Consider the following 18466-nt stretch of genomic DNA (forward strand, 5'->3'; position numbering starts at 1 on the left):
ACAAATAAAATTAGATAAATGTGTCACATCTTTATTATATCAAGAAATGTAATTAATAATATTATTGGTTACAAACATACAACAAACCATTTTTGTATTATATTTCTAATCACCAATATTACTAAAATGACACACGCTATTTCAAATATACAAATAAAAGTAAAATGAAATACTTCAGAAAAAAATTGAAATAATCGCACTCCAACATAAATAACATAAATCATTTTGAAAGGGGTGACATTTACTATTCCCACTCCAATCTAACCATATTGGTGGAAGATGTTGGACACTAAAGAAATGGCATTATGAGCCAATTATGAAGTTGGCGTGAGTTGCATCCAACCGACATCATTCTGGAATTCGGACAGACTGACTCCCGGTCAGCAGTCCCAACCGCCGAATTACGATGCAACCCTACATTGGGCCTGATTACAATGTCACTCAGAAAGACTCCAACACACAGTTGGAATCTCCTAGACCGTGTTGGAACCAATCCACGTGACTCATTCGGAAATGTTTCCGATCGACTGATTACGATGCAGGGGAACCGTTCGGTCATTCCGAATTGGTTCCAACTGACATACGGAGCATCCGAGTCGGTCTGAGCTGATTCGTACAGCTCTAAGGACAGCGTTTCCGACCGACCGATTACGATGTTGGATTTCAACAACCTTTTCGGACTCGGTCTGTCAGACACAAAAAGGCTGTTGGAAACTGACTTAGTGGGCCCCTTGCAGGCCCCCCTTCATCCTGAGGCCTCCAATTGGGTGTCCAGGGGATATCCAAGAGACCCTCCTGTAAAACCATGCACCGTGTGGGGGTGCAAGGTTGTCCGCAGACACCCATTTTCCCCACAGGAAGGAGCCTGTGTTGTCGGTCGGAAGACAGGCTCCTATTGAAGCCAATGGGAGTCCTTCCGAACGGTGTTCGGAAGCATCATAAACGGTCGGTCGGCAACACCGAGTAGGTCGGAACCGAATCCAACAAGGAGTCGGGCGGTTTGGTTTCCGAGCGACATTGTAATAAGGCCCATGGTGCGGTCTCATACTCACATTACAAGCTCCCACAGGGAAATGGGAGGTTGTGTTTATCCCTGCACCGCGTGGAGGACACCACATGGTGCTGCATGGCAGGCACCACATGGTGTCTGCCATGCAGTGCAGGGATGAACAGGGGGGCACCATAGGTGTCCCCTTGGCCCCCAACCGGAGTCCGCAAAGAGAAGGTAGCCCTACTAGGGGCCCCCAAACTTGCTTTCGGACAGGCTTTCCATGTTGGAAATCCCAACATGGAAACCTGTGGGAAACCGAGCATTGTAATGTCAATGGCGAAAATGCTGCCCGTTGGGACTATGAGCCCGTCCGACTGGCTGACGGGCTCTTTGAGCCTGTTGGAATCCAGCTGGAATGACAGGCTGGTTTCAATTACAACGAAATTAAAACCGACAATCTCAGTCAGAAAGCCTCCAACCAAAAGTCAGGGGCTATCTGACCGAGATCATAATAGGCCCCTTAGTATGGGAAGGTGTTGAACACTAAAGGGTTGACATTTACTATTCCCATTCAAATCTAAACCAATTTGGGAAAAGAGTTGGACAATAAAAGGTGGACATTTATTATTCCCACTCTAATCTAAATAAACTTGAGGAAGATGTTGGTCTCTAAAGGGGTGACAGTTACTTCTCCCATTTCATTCTAAACTAATTTGAGGAAGGTGTTGGATACTGTAGGGTTGACATTTACTAATCCCATTCCAATCTAAACCATATTGGTGAAAGGCATTCGACACTAAAGGGTGATATTTACTACTCCCAAGGGGAGACGTTTACCATTCCCTCTCCGATCTAAAACAATTTGGGGAAGGTGTTGGACACTAAAGGGGGGACATTTACTCTTCCCACTCCAATCTAAACCATGTTGAGAAAAGGTGTTGGACACTAAAGGGTCAACTTGAGAATGTCCACTTAAAAGTATATCATTTTGCACAACATAATACAAATAAAACATTTAAAATACAGATTCAATACTCCATAGTCACACACATTTTTTCACTATAAAATTAAAAAAATAAAATTATCTATAACACACCAACCAAAACTATAAACATATATTACCTACTGGCAATAGCCAGTAGGTATATATAGTTAGGATTGTTTTCCATAGGGAAATCGCAACATTCTATTGGGAATAACTTTGGCGCCGGTTGATGAATCTTCCTGAAAATTTCCTTAACTTTGCCTCGCGGCGCTCCGGTCCTTCCCTGAAAGTTTGGGGGGGATTCGTCAAGACCGCACCTAAGAGTGATTTCAAGTTGGCTTCTAAATTTGTTCCGCAGACTGCGGTGGATTCAATTGATATTTTTTCCGATGCGGTCATCAGGGATCTGATGGCCATGAGAACTACGCAAGGGAATCGGAGAACACAATTCAACACCACCAAAGAACAACAATCAGCCATTAAGACCATCATGGATGATAAGACTATTGTGTGTAAACCCTCCGATAAGGGAGGCAACATTGTCATTATGTCCAGGCCTAAATATGTGGCTGAGGCCATGCGTCAATTGCAGGATGCTTCCTGCTATGCCGTAATAAAGAAACCAGATTACCTATCCAGCATTAATGCTCTTCATGTTTTACTCAAGAAATGGCTTGACAAACAGATGCTTGATCTGGAGGAATATCTTTTTCTTAAGACTACTAACCCCACTTTACCTTGTTTTTATCACCTACCTAAGGTCCACAAGGACATCAATGACCCCCCTGGGAGACCCATAATCTCCTCTATGGGAGGATTGACGGAGAACCTCTCCAAATTCCTAGACCACCATCTGTTCAGCTTTGTGTTGTCTTTGAGATCGTATATCAGAGATACCACAGACTTCATAGAAAAAGTGGAACTTTTGGACTGGCAACCATCTTACATACTGATTACCCTGGACATCACGAGTTTATATACTTGTATAGACCATGCCCAGGGCCTCCACGCAGTGGAGTACTTCCTCAATAAGAGAGAGCTTAAATATGCAATGCATAATAAGATGTTACTAGAACTAATTGCATTTTGCTTGCATAATAATATTTTTCTCTTTCAGGATACTATGTACCGACAGTTGTCTGGCACGGCCATGAGCTCCTGCTTCGCCCCCAGCTACGCGAATTTATTCGTGGGCTGGTGGGAGGAGCAGGTAGCCTGGGCCCCCAGGCTTTCCACCTGGAACACCAAGGTTGTGCTATGGAGCAGGTATATTGATGACCTGTTCCTAGTGTGGAATGGATCGATTGAGGAAGCAAACCAGTATATTCAAATTCTCAATGATAATGAATTTCATTTGAGATTCACTGGTGAAATAAACAGGGAAAAGGTCAATTACTTGGACCTGGAAGTGAGCATTAATGAAGGGCACATTTGCACTAATTTGTACCGCAAACCTACTGCTGGTAACAGCGTGTTACACGCGTCCAGCAGTCATCCTCGTAAATTTATTAACAACATTCCATACGGGGAATTTTTGCGGCTTAAGCGCAATTGTAGCCAAAATGAGTGTTTCGAGAAAGCAGCCATGGAGTGTGTGGAGAGATTTGTGATGAGAGGATACAGTCCCCATCTTCTCAGAGAGACTCTGAATAAGGTTAGAACTATACCTCGCTCTAGTCTTTTTGCCAAAAAACCAGCTTCTACCACAGAAGGAAAATTCCGCATGATCACTTCTTATTCTGCGGATTCTTACAAATTGCGATCAGTCCTGTCAAAACATTGGCATATTTTGAAATCAGATCTAATTATTGGTTCTGATATCCCCAACGTACCATTAATTACATACAGGAAGGCAAGATCACTACGTGATCAAGTAGTCCACAGCTACTTACGACCGATTGACAAGCGACAGGGCACATTAAAGGATGCCAAAGGCTTCTTTCCTTGTGGTAAATGCAAGGCCTGTCTATCAAGCAAAAGAACATTGAGCTATGAGGTCCCTGGTCCATTGGAGGGAAGAAGATCAGCAAATTTATGTCTTGCCATTCCGACCATGCAGTCTACTGTCTTGTATGCCCCTGCATGTTGAAATATGTAGGTAGCACCATAAATCCTGTTAAGTTGAGGGTATTGGAACACATGCGGGCCATAGCAAATAAGGATTTTACATACCCTGTGGCCCGCCACTTTTCCATCAGACACAATAGTGACAGGAACCTTCTAAGGTATTTCTGTTTGGATCGAGTCGAAGAAAATCCAAGAGGGGGCAATAGATTGCTCGCATTAAGGAGACTCGAGTCCCGTTACATTATAGACTTAGAGACCAGAGCACCCAAGGGATTGAACATGGGAGAAGAACTGGCCTCTCATTTGGGTTGAAAAATGGGTTATAGTACATTGAATCTGTAACAATGATGAAATCATGTTTTTGAAATGAATTGTATTCTTGTATTTTAGTGGTGGTGACTTGGGATTGAAGGTGCTATTTTGACTGACATCTGTCATGTACATTGCTGCATTCTCTGTTGCACCTTTAGTGTGGCAGTCCTAAGGGGCTGCCATTGCCGATCCACGGCGAGATTTACCTGATGTGTCTATGTCTAATTTATGACTTGATTCAGAGGCTGAAGTTTTGTTAACAGTCATCTTAGTCACATATGTCGGATATGAGATGGTTTCCGGATTTTAAAGCGATGTGAGTGATAACTAAGATGACGATTGTGCCGATACACGGCTTAATTGATGGTGTAATTTACTCTCCAGCAATGTTTTGCAATCATTGTATTTGTACATTTAAAGATGGCGCCTAACGACGCGCTTGGTTTGGTCCTTCGTTTATGTCTACTATAATGACAAACATAGATAAGGGTGCAGCGTTTCGTTTTTCAGATGTAAATACTGACGAGGGGAGTTCTCTCCCGAAACGCGTATATTCTGAATAAATCTACCCCCTGCTAAAGTGACTGCCGTGCTTGTGAGTGCTATTTCCTGAGAAACCCGGCTGGGTCTGTTTTGGGATTTGGAGCTGTTATATATATATATATATATATATATATATATATATATATATATATATATATATATATATATATATATATATATATATATATATATATATGTATATATGTATATATGTATGAAAAAAGAATGATTCCTGCAAGAAGAACCGGAGAGACTCAGCGGGGCTTTCAGGAAAGGGATTTATTCAGCAAAGTGTGGCATGACGCATTTCGACAACAATGTCTTTATCAAATGCCTGATACACCATCAAATCTGCCAGTTCGTTTTAAAAGTAGGAAACAGCGTCTTGCCATTGGTGGCCATCCAGGTGGGTCAGGTTGATTGGAGGAGAGGCGTCGTAGCGGCGTCGGCACACTACAACTCCCAGCATTCATCAGTCAAGAAAGCCAGGTAAGTAATTCCCCCTGAAACCACTGTTATCTCATGGAGTGCTGGATGAATGTGGACGCTTGTAAAACGAATGGGCTGTGCTGTGGCTGAAGTCTTCCCCTCTCCTGAGTCCCCAAACGTCTAAGCCGCTAGTAGCTCCTGCAACGCTGATCCTGGAGCCAAGAATGCAGTGATCCTGACTACTCCGTGTATATATGTATATATATATATATATATATATATATATATATATATATATATATATATATATATATATATATTAATTCAGTTTGATCCAAGGTCAGGGCTTCCGGGTGCTCTGGGGCGGTGCACGCAAAGGCGCGGCAGGACCAGCCGCGTGTAAGGAATTCATCCTAAAATCATCTTTGGGACTAATGGAAATTTTAATCAAACATATTGAGATTGCATTGGATCGAATTACTAAACAACTCAGAGAGATGGAAAAAGAACTGGCCACAACAGACTTAAATCCAGAAATGAAAAAATGTAAGGATGATTTGGAACAATACATTGAGAAACATGAGGAAAGTGTACGAATGAGAAAACAAACAAAGTTCCAACGAGATAAAGAAGATTACGAGGATGGTCGCATCTTCACCTATGCCAGAAAATATGAGAGATTCAGACAAAATGAACCTGGAAATCTAGGCAGTATGTCCTCTATATCCTCCATCGCCTCAACGGAACCAAGCGTCAGTGGTGGGGAAGAAGAACAAAGAGAAGCCAGAGCAAGGAATTCTTTTTTAGAGGAGATGAAATTGGCTTTAAACCAAAAGACTTGGGAAAAAACAATGGGCCCTCCAAGAAGTCAAAATCAAAGAGGGAGGGGGAGAGGAAGGGGACGAGGAAACACACCTCAAAACAAACCCGAAGAGGCCACGCAAATACGGCACAAAGTTCTGGCGCAGACCGCGTAGGAACAATGACACGCAACATGAGAAAAAAGTGGAATTGCTAAATATACATCAAGACATCATACCAACAAATCAAGAATCAGAAAAAATTGCATTATTACAGGAAGATCAAAATATCACTAATGACGACCAGGAATTACAAGTAATCAATCTATCATCTAAAAACTTAAGCGAACTGGAACTGCAGGTTCTCAAACGAGGTATGAACTTTTGCCCAACGAGTGGGATGAACCTAGCTGAGACACGAATAGATCTCTACAAATTTGTACGGAAAATAAAATTAGCAAAATTATTCATTGACAAACCTGATATGGCCAATTATAGAACCAACCATTCAAATACCAATGCAAGATGCTGAACATTTTGTTAATCTCATGGAATTAAGCCAAACCCCACAACAAGGGGGTGGAGATGTACAGGCATATTGTATTCAATTGGGAGCAGGATTATCCAAATTGAAAGCTCAATCTAGATTTTATCCACGACTTCCACCCGGAAACAAAATAGATTTTTTCCAAGAATGCGTTGTAAAGGATCTTTACCAGCTGAAAATTCCACAAAACAAAGACAACCTAACAAAACAAGAACGTCAAGTATTAAACCTGCTACAACAAGATGATACCATTGAAATTAAAATGGCAGACAAAGGCGGCAATGTAGTTGTTCTAGATAAGGAGGCATATATGCGTGAAGCTCATTCTCAACTACAAAACAAAGAATACTATGAAAAATTGAAAACCAATCCCTTACCAAAAATGAAAGAAGACTTAGATAAAAAATTGGCGAAGTGGTTCAAACAAAATCTAATTGACAGCGATGAATATAAATATCTACAAACAACACACCCCAAAATGGCCACAATATATTTTCTTCCAAAAATCCATAAACATCCAACTAGACCACCAGGGAGACCAATAATCTCTGCAAAAGGAGCCCTGCTGGAACCCATTGCAAACTATATAGATGTGTTCTTGTTACCATATGTCAAAGATCTAGCTTCATACATAAAAGATACAGGAAACATGTTGAGACAATTACAGAATACTTCTTGGCAATCATCATACAAGTTGATCACAATGGACGTTGTGTCGCTATATTCCAACATTCAAAACAAAATTGGCTTAGATGCATGTAAAACGTTCCTAAGTGACAGGAGTATACAATTGACAGACCACACTAACATGCTTATGGACATGATTTCAATGTGCCTGGAACAGAATATATTTTTATTTGGACAAGAACTATATCGTCAAGCTAAAGGCACATGGGCATGGAGATCAGAAAATGATGGAGCAGTATCTAAAACCGTGGCATGAGGAAAGAGGAGGAAAACGAGCCATACACCACGGACGTGGTTGTCTGGCTAAGATTTATAGACGATCTGTTCCTCCTGTGGAAAGGGACCAAATCAAAACTAGTGGAATATATTGACATTCTTAATGTGAATAATGTAGGACTACAGTTCACATTCAACATTCAAAAGAAAGAAATTGAATTTCTTGATACAAAAATCTACGTCAACAACAACAAATTGGAGACCACAGTATTCCGAAAAAAAAATCCACGAACAGTGTACTTTATGGAACGAGTTTCCACCCCATCTCACTGAAACAAAGCATTCCCTACGGGGAATTTCTCCGGATGAAACGGAATTGCTCGGAAGAAATAGAACTGGAAAATAAAATCACTGAAACCCGAGACCGCTTCATCCAGCGTGGATATAAACGGGCAGACATAACTAAGGGCGAGCAAAAAGCAAGAGCCAAAACAAGAGCTGAAACTTTGATACCCAAATGCAAATCCACAGAGAACAATGGGGAAGAAAAACCACGACTAATCTTGACATACTCAAGAGAGAGTTACAAAATCCGTCAAATTCTGATCAAGTTCTGGAATGTACTGAAAAAGGACAGCGAAATAGGATCGTTAATAGGGGACAGACCTCTAATCACCTACCGAAAAGCGCCCTCGTTACAAGATACATTAGTAAACAGCCACTTCAAAAAGGAAATCAAGACTTTGAGTTGGCTAGAAAAACGACAACTGGGCTTTACCAAATGCACAACATGCAAAGCATGTACAATTGGCCAGAACATAAAAACCTTGAAAGATCCAAAAGGAAGAATTTTCGACATAAAGGACAAGATAACGTGTGAGTCATCATTTGTAGTCTACCAGATTGTTTGCTTCTGTGGTAAGAAATATATCGGCTCCACTATCTGCCCACTTAAAAAACGAATACTTGAACATACCAGAGCCATCCAGAACAATGACATGAGTTACGCAACGGCAAAACATCTGAAGACACACCCTGGTAAAACATGGAAAAACATGAAATATTCAGGAATTGCCGTGGTGGGAGAAAATGAAAGAGGGGGCGACCGAGTAACAAGACTAAGACGCCTCGAATCAAAACTAATTATAAGGTTTAAGACCAGACAGCCGCGAGGCCTGAACATGGACGAAGAACTTAGCGTACACTTATAAAAATTCTGTTCTGGAAGCCTTCTGAACATTCCTTTATAAACAGCCGCTTGTAAATATCTCCTGTTTTCTTTGAACACTGTTTACGTAGATAACTTTTCTTTTTGACCTTTATTTTCCACTAGCCGGACAAAGCAAATTGATATGACCTAATGCAATAGATAAGTCTCTCTTCTTTTTTAACTTTGCGCAAACCCAGCTGTTGATCAAGGCTTATAATGACATCACTGAACGGAGGCACTAAGCCTTACATTAGCCACTAACAATGGAGAACTTGGGTATAAAGACAACCACTCCCCACATGGACACTCAGTCCCTGACTTCCTCTTTGGTCCCAAATCGTCAGGCTTTAAGTGACGACACTTATAAGACGATAATGACCAAATAACATCCTAAACGTTCAAGGATTGCCATTATATTACCGCGATCCGGCTGGGCAAAAACGCACTGTAAGATATAAAAAAAAATGCATTAAAACTACTGCACCCACAATGCATCTTAATTGCCAAGTGGAGTTAGCCAGTATAAATAGTAGAAACAAATGATGGACACGTGTTTGTAACCGTGATCAAGGACAGTGTATCTGTCTGAAACGCGTAGGTGGGGAACCTACATGAAATAAACAATTAAATCTGATTCCTGAGGTGGTGTGCGGCGTCTTCTTTTGAAGAGAACTTTGCTGAATTCACAAACTTGCGAGGGTGTCCTGAACCTCGCCGCCAGCACCAGCTTATTGCTGCTCCTCTCATATTGGGACGCTTGCTGAACAAATATATATATATATATATATATATATATCCATACTAATATTATAAAGAGAGAGCCCAAACCTTTGAGGCGGGTTATCTCAGTAACCACAGCACCAATCACAACACCCAATACAGCGTTGGAAAGGGCAGTTGCAGCAGAAGGACATAGACTATGCAGACGGCCACCATATACATTTAAAAGGTAAAAGAACCGTGCCGGCAAAGTAGTCCCTTGTGGGCGTGTCTGCATTGTGCTGTGGGCGTGGGCTGGGGGCGTGACTAACGCTGGGGGCATGTGGTACGGCCATCATATCGTGGGCTGTGGGCGTGTGCTGGGGGTGTGACAAATGCTGGGGGCGTGTGTCCGCCCTTCATTCCATGTGAGTCGTACATACAAGCGCCAATTACATTGCTGTGCAGCAGCAAGGGGCCTGCAGGGGGCGTGACATGCTGGGGGCGTGAGAAACGCTGGGGGCGTGTGTCCGGCCTTCATGCCATGTGAACGCAATTGCGCCGCATCAAGGGACATGCTGGGGGCGTGAGAAATGCTGGGGGCGTGTGCTACATTCCGCCCTGCATGCCATGTGGGTCGTACATTAATCAGAAGATCGTCTGCTGTGGCCGTGTGCTGGGGCGTGACAAACGTGTTCAGCTGGAGGCGTGATAAGTAACGTTACTGCTGCCTCTCCTGCGCGCTGGTACTGAACTCTCTCATTCAACGAAATTACATGCGCCTGCTACCATCCACCAGGGCTCTAGCCGGGCTCAGGCAGCGGATCAGTACACTAATTACACACGCCTGATAACATCAACCAGGGCTGCCACTGGGCCTCAATAGGGGAACACGCGCCTGCTAATATTAAACAGGCCAGCATCTGGGCTTCAAGCAGGGGAACACGCAAATGAGCGTGTCTGTGGGGACAATTACTGCAGCCTCTCCTACTCGCTGTCCCTCAACTCTCTCATTAAACGGATTTACCCGCGGCTGATAACTCTCTCATTCAACGACATTACACGCACATGCTAACATCAACCAGGGCTGTAGCCGGGCTCAGGCAGCGGATCACTACACCAATTACACGCGCCTGCTAACATCAACCAGGGCTGCAGCTGGGCCTTCTCCGTCCCGATTCTAATAAAACAAAAAATGTTGTCTACCGCGAGATTTTAAAATATATTGCCCTTGCCAAATACACACAATACACACATTATATTTCATACCCGGACAACGTCGGGACGGGCTGCTTGTTACTAATAAAATCATAATATAAAATTAGGAATCATAATAGAAAACAATATTTAAATAAAGTTTATAATTTAGAAAACTTACCAAATATTTTTAATACAATTACAATTTTAAAACCTAACATTTTAAAAATATTTCTACAATTTTATAACATTTGTTACTACACATTTTAAATTAAAACTTTTAGCATAAAACTATTTCTAAATATTTACCTTTATTAAAAGTGTTGTTTTATACTTTTAAATTGTATGCTATTTTTAATAACTTATTTAATACTATTAATATATATCTTCATTAATATGAAATTAAAATGCATTGAAAATAGTAAAATAACAAAATACAGTTTAGAATTCGAAATTATTAATTTACACATCTTTAAAATTATTAACTTAATCTTCATTTTAAAATAAATGTTTTTTTTAAATCTCCTCACTCTAATCCCCTGAAAACTCAATATCCTGCTACAAAAAAAGAGCTATTAATTATTTAGAAACAATAATACAACTAAAAATAAACATTTCAACCATTTAATAACTAAACAATTATGACTAAAAATACAAATAAATAAAACTAATAAACATGTTAAACACATTGCAATAAATTATGTACTAATTAACATTTACAAATGATATTACATACAACGAAATTTTCTACATCGATATTTAGTACAAAAATATTAAAAACAACACTAAAATAATATCTTTACCTTTAATATTCTGTCAACAATATTTTTGTAACCTGATATTCTTGACACAATATTTTTGTATAGCAATAGTTTTGTTTCCGTATTGCTTCCAAATACCCCAAAAACTTTAGTACCAAAGTTGAGTGATTCTGTCCCCTCATACTAAAGACGGTAATATTGTACAAACATGAGAGGAGAGACCAAATTGCGGCTCTACACATTTTCACTAAGAATGTACCCTAATCCTTCACCAGGATACTGCCATTCTACAGGTAGACCACCCTTGCACACCCAGTAGATGGGGAAATCCTTGTACTTCATAAGGCAGGGAAATGAGAGAATGCACCTAGTGGCTCAGATAGGATATTGAGGATTACATTTTACAAAAAGGTAATTGGCTTTGCTAAAAGAAACCACCTGTGCAAGATAAAGCAAAACTGCTCTCCAAACTCACATGGGGTGAAGAAGTACCTCTTCTGGAGAAGAAGAATATAAGCAAACTGTGTCTCCTGGTTCAAATCATACATGGAAGAAAATTTACATAACAATTTAGCACCCAATCTGAGTACCAAACTGTCACCGAAAACCTGCAGGAAAGGGGTACCAAAGATAAAGCACAAAATTCACCCAATTGTCTTATCACATTTCTTCACCAGTAAAAGAAGATAGGCATCCTGTAAATTCAGAGTTGCAAGAAACTCTCTGGATGGACAGTGGCTAATCCTCAGGAGACATGGTATGCAAAATAATGATGGATTGGGATGCAGCTTGAGTAATTACTAGTGAATGAGATTAATTCAAGTATTCAATCCATCACTTTTTTTTATATGTTGATGTTTCACCCTAAGTGGGACTGGTATGCACAGATGTGGTTCCATGCACACTGTCACTGGAACCAAGCTGTACCTGGCCGATGAGCCCATTACTAGCGCAAAACTGGTCCTGGGCTGCTTTTGTTCTGGTTCAGGGAGGAACTGGCTTGAAAGTTCGAGCTAGACTGTTCCCATTGGAGAAGGGTCAAGACTGATTTGCATATAGCTGCGTCCAAACTGAGGTGGCATGGTGTGCAAAATAGTAATGGATTGGGATGCGACCCCCAATAATTACCAGTGGTTGAGATTAATTCAAGCATTCCATCAATCACATTTCTGCACACATTAATCCTCTGCAGGCAGACCAATTTGAAGTGAACAGTTTAGACTAATTTGTTGATAGCCATCAGATTGAGTACTTTGCAAAAACCTCCTGCCCCCTTCTCAACAAGAAATGTGATTAAATAAATCCCCTTACCTAGTTTATCTAATACTACAGGAATGAAGACCCTATTTTGAAGTAGAGATGAAATGCCTCCTCATAATAATAGTGCCTTTATCTTGATTTTGTAGACAGAAGGTATGAAACCCAAATCTGGAGGCAGGGAAACAAAGCTGATAAGATATCCTGACCACAGCACATATGTATGTGTGTAACTGAGCTTATAAAGCGCCTGGTTATTACACTTAACAGTGTGTCCCCGCGCTGTACCGCTGAGGAACCCGTCCTGGCCTGTTCCTGTGAGGCGCCCACTCCTGGGCACCCCAAGGTGAAGCCAGGCATCCTTAGCGATTAGGGCCGGTGTGGAGATTAAGCAAGCTATTGCCCAGAGTTGCTGAGTGGCACCCATGATTAGAATAGGCACCGAGGCGAGAATTATCAGGTCCGAGGAAATTGAGCCCAAGACCCTGCCGCGACAGGAATTGAACCCTGGTCCCGGGCCAGATCTCTGCATCAGGGTCTGCAGCTCCAACCATTGAGCCACACTTCTCCACTAAAACACGGTGTGGTCTAACACGCTGTACTCAAAGGCTGAAACAAAGCCTTGATGTGCCCTCCAATGGGACCTGTTGTCTCCTGTGCTTTACAACAGCAGTACCACTGCTGCTTTTATCCTGCTGGGGTGTGGTTCTAGCACTTGATGCCTTCCCAGAATTCATTGACTGAAAACATGTACAAAACAATTTTGAATACCAAGTCCACAAATTCAGGGTGCAGATGAGATATGGTACTAGTATATCATCTAGCATGCATATTTAGTGCTAAATATGATTTACAAAAATGTCACTCCATTTAAGTTGTTAGCAGAGCATCTAACCCAATGGGCTTACATTTCTGAGAAATTATTCATGTCAGATGATAATTATGTAGAAGTTATTCTCAAATACAATAACAAGAGGAAATTGAAGCCCTGCTATTATATGGAAGAGCAAGTTTTGCATCTTTAACTGTGTTGTTGATCATCTGTTCCAAATGATCTTCAAAAAGCTTAAGCCACACAAAAGGAATCTTCAGCAAGGCAGCCTTCTTGGCTCCACCCGCCTTCCAATCTCCCACCCGCTTATAGTGACGTTCCAATGCTGACTCTAACAAAGATAAAGCTGAAACACAAAATCCATCACATGAGGCATCAGACAAAAACATGGCCATCAGTTCCATTTGCTCCAGCATAGCAGAGCAGTAATCACTTTCTTCCATGTCTGCAGACAGAGATCCAGAATCCCTCATTACAGATTAAGCTGTCTAAGTAGCATAAATTTCAGCTCCTAATGTCAGGTTGTTCCCTGCATGTGCCTTCTTCTTGGTACTTTCAGTCTGTTTATCAACTGTGTCTGTGGGAGTACAGTTTCTGGAGTCATGGATGTATGTTCCATCAAAGTTATCAACGTGGTATCAATTCTTAAGGCATGGGCCAGCCGATTATCTGTTGCATGAATCTGGGAATAGAGAGAGGATCCAGATTACGACACTCACTCAGGAAGGATCACCGTCCTAATCCTCATGGATGGATGCTTGATTGATTATATGAGCTCCTTTCTAGATTGCCTGAAGTAAGGGTGGCTCCTCCCAACAACCAAGATGCCATTGTGTACAGAATAGGGTACATAAAAGGTGTCAAGTGTCTCCATAAGAGGTTGCATACAGGAGGAAAAATTGGCAAAGGGGAAAAAGCTCCTTGGCAAATTTATGAATCTTAACTGAAGAGAATGATTAGAAATTATGAGAATTGCAAGCACCAAACATCCCTCGAAGAGCATGGCAATCACTTATCTTTTTTGCTGGAAGGGAAACAGTCCTCTTCTCCGTGCCTCCAGCGGTCACACAGCTGGTCCCTTGAGGATGCAGGGACTGGGAGCTGCAAATAACAACATGTTCTAGTGAGCACCCAGCACTAGGCTAAACTCAATACAATAAAGAGCAAAAAATAATAGAATACAGGTGGATACAACAGTAAAATTAGCCTTGAGTACTAAGAACAGAGATTCCTTGCCAGAAGACAGAAAAAACTGAATTTTTCTGAGGGGGTAAGTTAAAATATATTGCACTACCAGGAGGCATAGCAGGGGTATACATTTTGGGAGAGTATTAAGGTAGGGTATGCCTATTTAGGAGGTGAAATCGCCTCAATCTTTTAAGAATGGAAAAGGAAGCAGGGTGAAGAAGCAGCCTTGTCTGTTGTCTCAAGGACAGTTAGTTCTCCAAAGCCATGCTAGCTGCAACACATTTGGTATTTTTTTACACAACACCTCATTGAGCTGGTATGCACTGCCATTTAGAAGTTACATCTAAGCCTCAGGGTGTTGGCTCTATGCGCCTCTCTCATGGTGATAGCTCAATGATTAAATTCCCCAGCTGAGACTGTGCTGGGACTCCATTCTGAAAGTGGGTAATGGCTGCCTACAGAAAGGCTGAGAAGTTCTCATGGTTATTGCATAATGATTTAATATGTGTCATCACGTGGTTCCCCTTGCTGAGGCTCCCATCAGACATTGAACTGAAGATGCTGGCATTATAATTAATGCCATTCCCGGGGGACTAACCTGCCCTTCTCTGAGATTACTGCTGTGCCCTGGTTGGGTAAGGCATTGCATTTACCCGCCCAGCCAATCATCAATGAACAAGAAACTTGTGCTAAATGATATCAGCCTGCGCTGTACCAGTGCCTAATTTGTAAACAATTAAGTGCCAGGGGGCCACTTCACCCAATGCCAGGAGGCCACTTCACCCAATGCAAGGAGGCCACTTCACCCAATGCAAGGAGGCCACTTCACCCAATGCAAGGAGGCCACTTCGCCCAATCCCATGAGGCTCCCTCACCCAATGCCGGGAGGCCACTTCACCCAATGCCGGGAGGCCATTTCATCCAATGCCAGGAGGCCACTTCACCCTATCCCATGAGGCTCCTTCACCCAATGCCTGGCAGCCACTTCACCCAATGCCGGGAGGCCACTTCACCCAATGCCGGGAGGCCACTTCATCCAATGCCAGGAGGCCACTTCACCCAATCCCATGAGGCTCCTTCACCCAATGCCGGGAGGCCACTTAACCCAATGCCAGGAGGCTACTTCACCCAATGCCGGGAGGCCACTTCACCCAATGCCGGGAGGCCACTTCAGCCAATGCCGGGAGGCCACTTCCTCCAATGCCGGGAGGCCACTTCAGCCAATGCCGGGAGGCCACTTCATCCAATGCCAGGAGGCCACTTCACCCAATCCCATGAGGCTCCTTCACCCAATGCGGGAGGCCACTTCATCCAATGCCGGGAGGCCACTTTACCCAATGCCGGGAGGCCACTTCACCCAATGCCGGGAGGCCACTTCATCCAATGCCAGGAGGCCACTTTACCTAATGCCGGGGGGCCACTTCAGCCAATGCCAGGAGGCCACTTAACCCAAGGCCTAATGTTGGTTTTTTGGTGGCATTAAAGATCCAGGTTTTCAGGGCTTTCCTGCCTAAGGTTGGAATTGGGGCTAGTAAGTAAATCACTAGAATGTAAAGCTTACTTGTTGAAATATTACATTAGGACCCGGATTGGCCAACAGACTCTTTAAAATGCTACCTGAAATAAATTTTTGAAATTCCTGGTAATCCCTGGTCCAACCAATTAAAAACAGCGATCTCGACCCTACTGATTGAAGAATCCGCCCTTAGTGATGGAGTTGCTTCAGATCCCGTTTGAAAAAAGGCAACCAATCAGCAAATGAAAATGACCTCCTGGGAAGAAGACCTAACAGCAGACAATGCAGTGCTGATTCAGCCCCTGAATGACACTTATCTCGTGGAGAAATCATCACCTTATTTTATGAAAGCTATAAACGCAGAAACATAAAGACAGGGCCTTTACATGAGATTACTAGTGCTCCCGATAAAAGATGTTAAGCCAGCTTGTACAGGACTGGGAGATAACAGAGAATGTGTGCAATGCAATTATAAACATGAATCATGGTTACACTTGGTATGATGTTGCTCAGCCCTAGAATATCAAAGGAGACTCTTGCCTACACCGATCTTTCTGGCCACTGGGGCGCATACATGTCAGGATGCAACCTCCATCTGTTTGAGCAGTAGCAGCTCCCCCCTTCCTTAGCGCCTTAGACCCTCGCAAGTGAGTAGTGAGCTCTACAAATGCTTGATTGATTGATTGATTGATTGATTGATCTACCTTAAGATTATGGCACCCTGGGCACTGGCAAGATCTGCCAAATTTGTCAAAGCGACAGCCATTTCACCCAATCCCAGGAGGCCACTTCACCTAATGCCGGGAAGCCACTTAACCCAATGCGGGAGTCCATTTCATCCAATGCCAGGAGGCCACTTTACCTAATGCTGGGGGGGGGGCACTTCAGCCAATGCTGGGAGGCCACTTAACCCAATGCTGGGAGGCCACTTCAGCCAATGCCGGGAGGCCACTTTACCGAATGCCGGGAGGCTACTTCAGCCAATGCCAGGAGGCCACTTCACCCAATGCCAGGAGGCCATTTAACCCAATTCCAGGAGGCCACTTCACTTAATGCCAGGAGGCCGCTTAATCCAATGCCAGAAGGCCACTTCATCCAATGCCGGGAGGCCACTTCACCCAATGCCCGGAGGCCACTTCGCCCAATACCCCTACCAGTGCCGCCAATGACAGAACCAACACATCTACTAAGCATTACACTCTACAAGTGTGACAAATCAGACTATTCAGGGCCCCCAAAGTTACAATAATGACTTGGGTGGTAGGCATTACACAATGTTAATGCACATTGAATAAAAAACTACTTTTGTTGTGTTGTAATTTGCACAAAAAGTGCCATCTTAAGTGCCTGTGTGGTCAATTAAGTGCCATTGCCGATCACCAGAAACCACGGACTCAAAATTAAGCACTGAACTGGACACATGTCCAAGTTGGGCAGAGCGGAATTCCACTCTGGAATTCGGCTCCACTCAGTCACAGCTGGTCCTTTGTTCCTAACAAACAGATTGAGCAGGGGAACAGCACACTCGATTTTATCAGCCGAAAAACAAGGAGATAAAATTGTATGGGACTTTGGCTGCAACAGCAATGTCCCCGTCTGACTTTATTCTACAACAAGGAGGAAGATCCAATGCTGCCCCCACCCACCCCCCACTGCCAGAGAGCTCTAACCCCTTCCTCCCCCTGCCACACCCTACAGCTGCCTCTCAGCTCACTTTTACTACCTGGTCAGAGCAGGTGGTAGGAGCATCCATCCCCCACAGTACAGGGGGGCTGATTTACAAGCCCCTTGTAACACATTTTGCCGCCATTGTGTCACTTTTATGACGCAGAGGCGGCGTAAACCATGCGCCACGTTGCAACTTATTTACAACGTGAAGCATCTAGGCAGATGCGTCACGTTGTAAAGCACTGCTCCACATGAAACCTGCGTCAGGTTTCATGTGGGCTTTCCGTCGCAGGGTGGGCGTACTGTCGCAGGAAAGCCTCATAAAAGTAACACAGCGAAATCTACAGGATTTCACTGAGTCAGTTTTGCAATGTCTTTGCGTCAAACCTAATGTCTGTTTATAGCAGGCATAAGGAGTGATGCACCACGTTAAGTATGGGCGGCCCCTGAGCACTGCTGGAGTTGGGTCGTGCTTACGACACGACTCAAGCAATGCGCTGCCCTTACGCCACAAGAAGCGACATGCCTCTGCCTGTCCTTGTGCCACGGTGCGCCGCATTT

Source organism: Lissotriton helveticus, chromosome 4_2, assembly GCF_964261635.1.
Source record: "Lissotriton helveticus chromosome 4_2, aLisHel1.1, whole genome shotgun sequence".
NCBI lineage: Eukaryota > Metazoa > Chordata > Amphibia > Caudata > Salamandridae > Lissotriton > Lissotriton helveticus.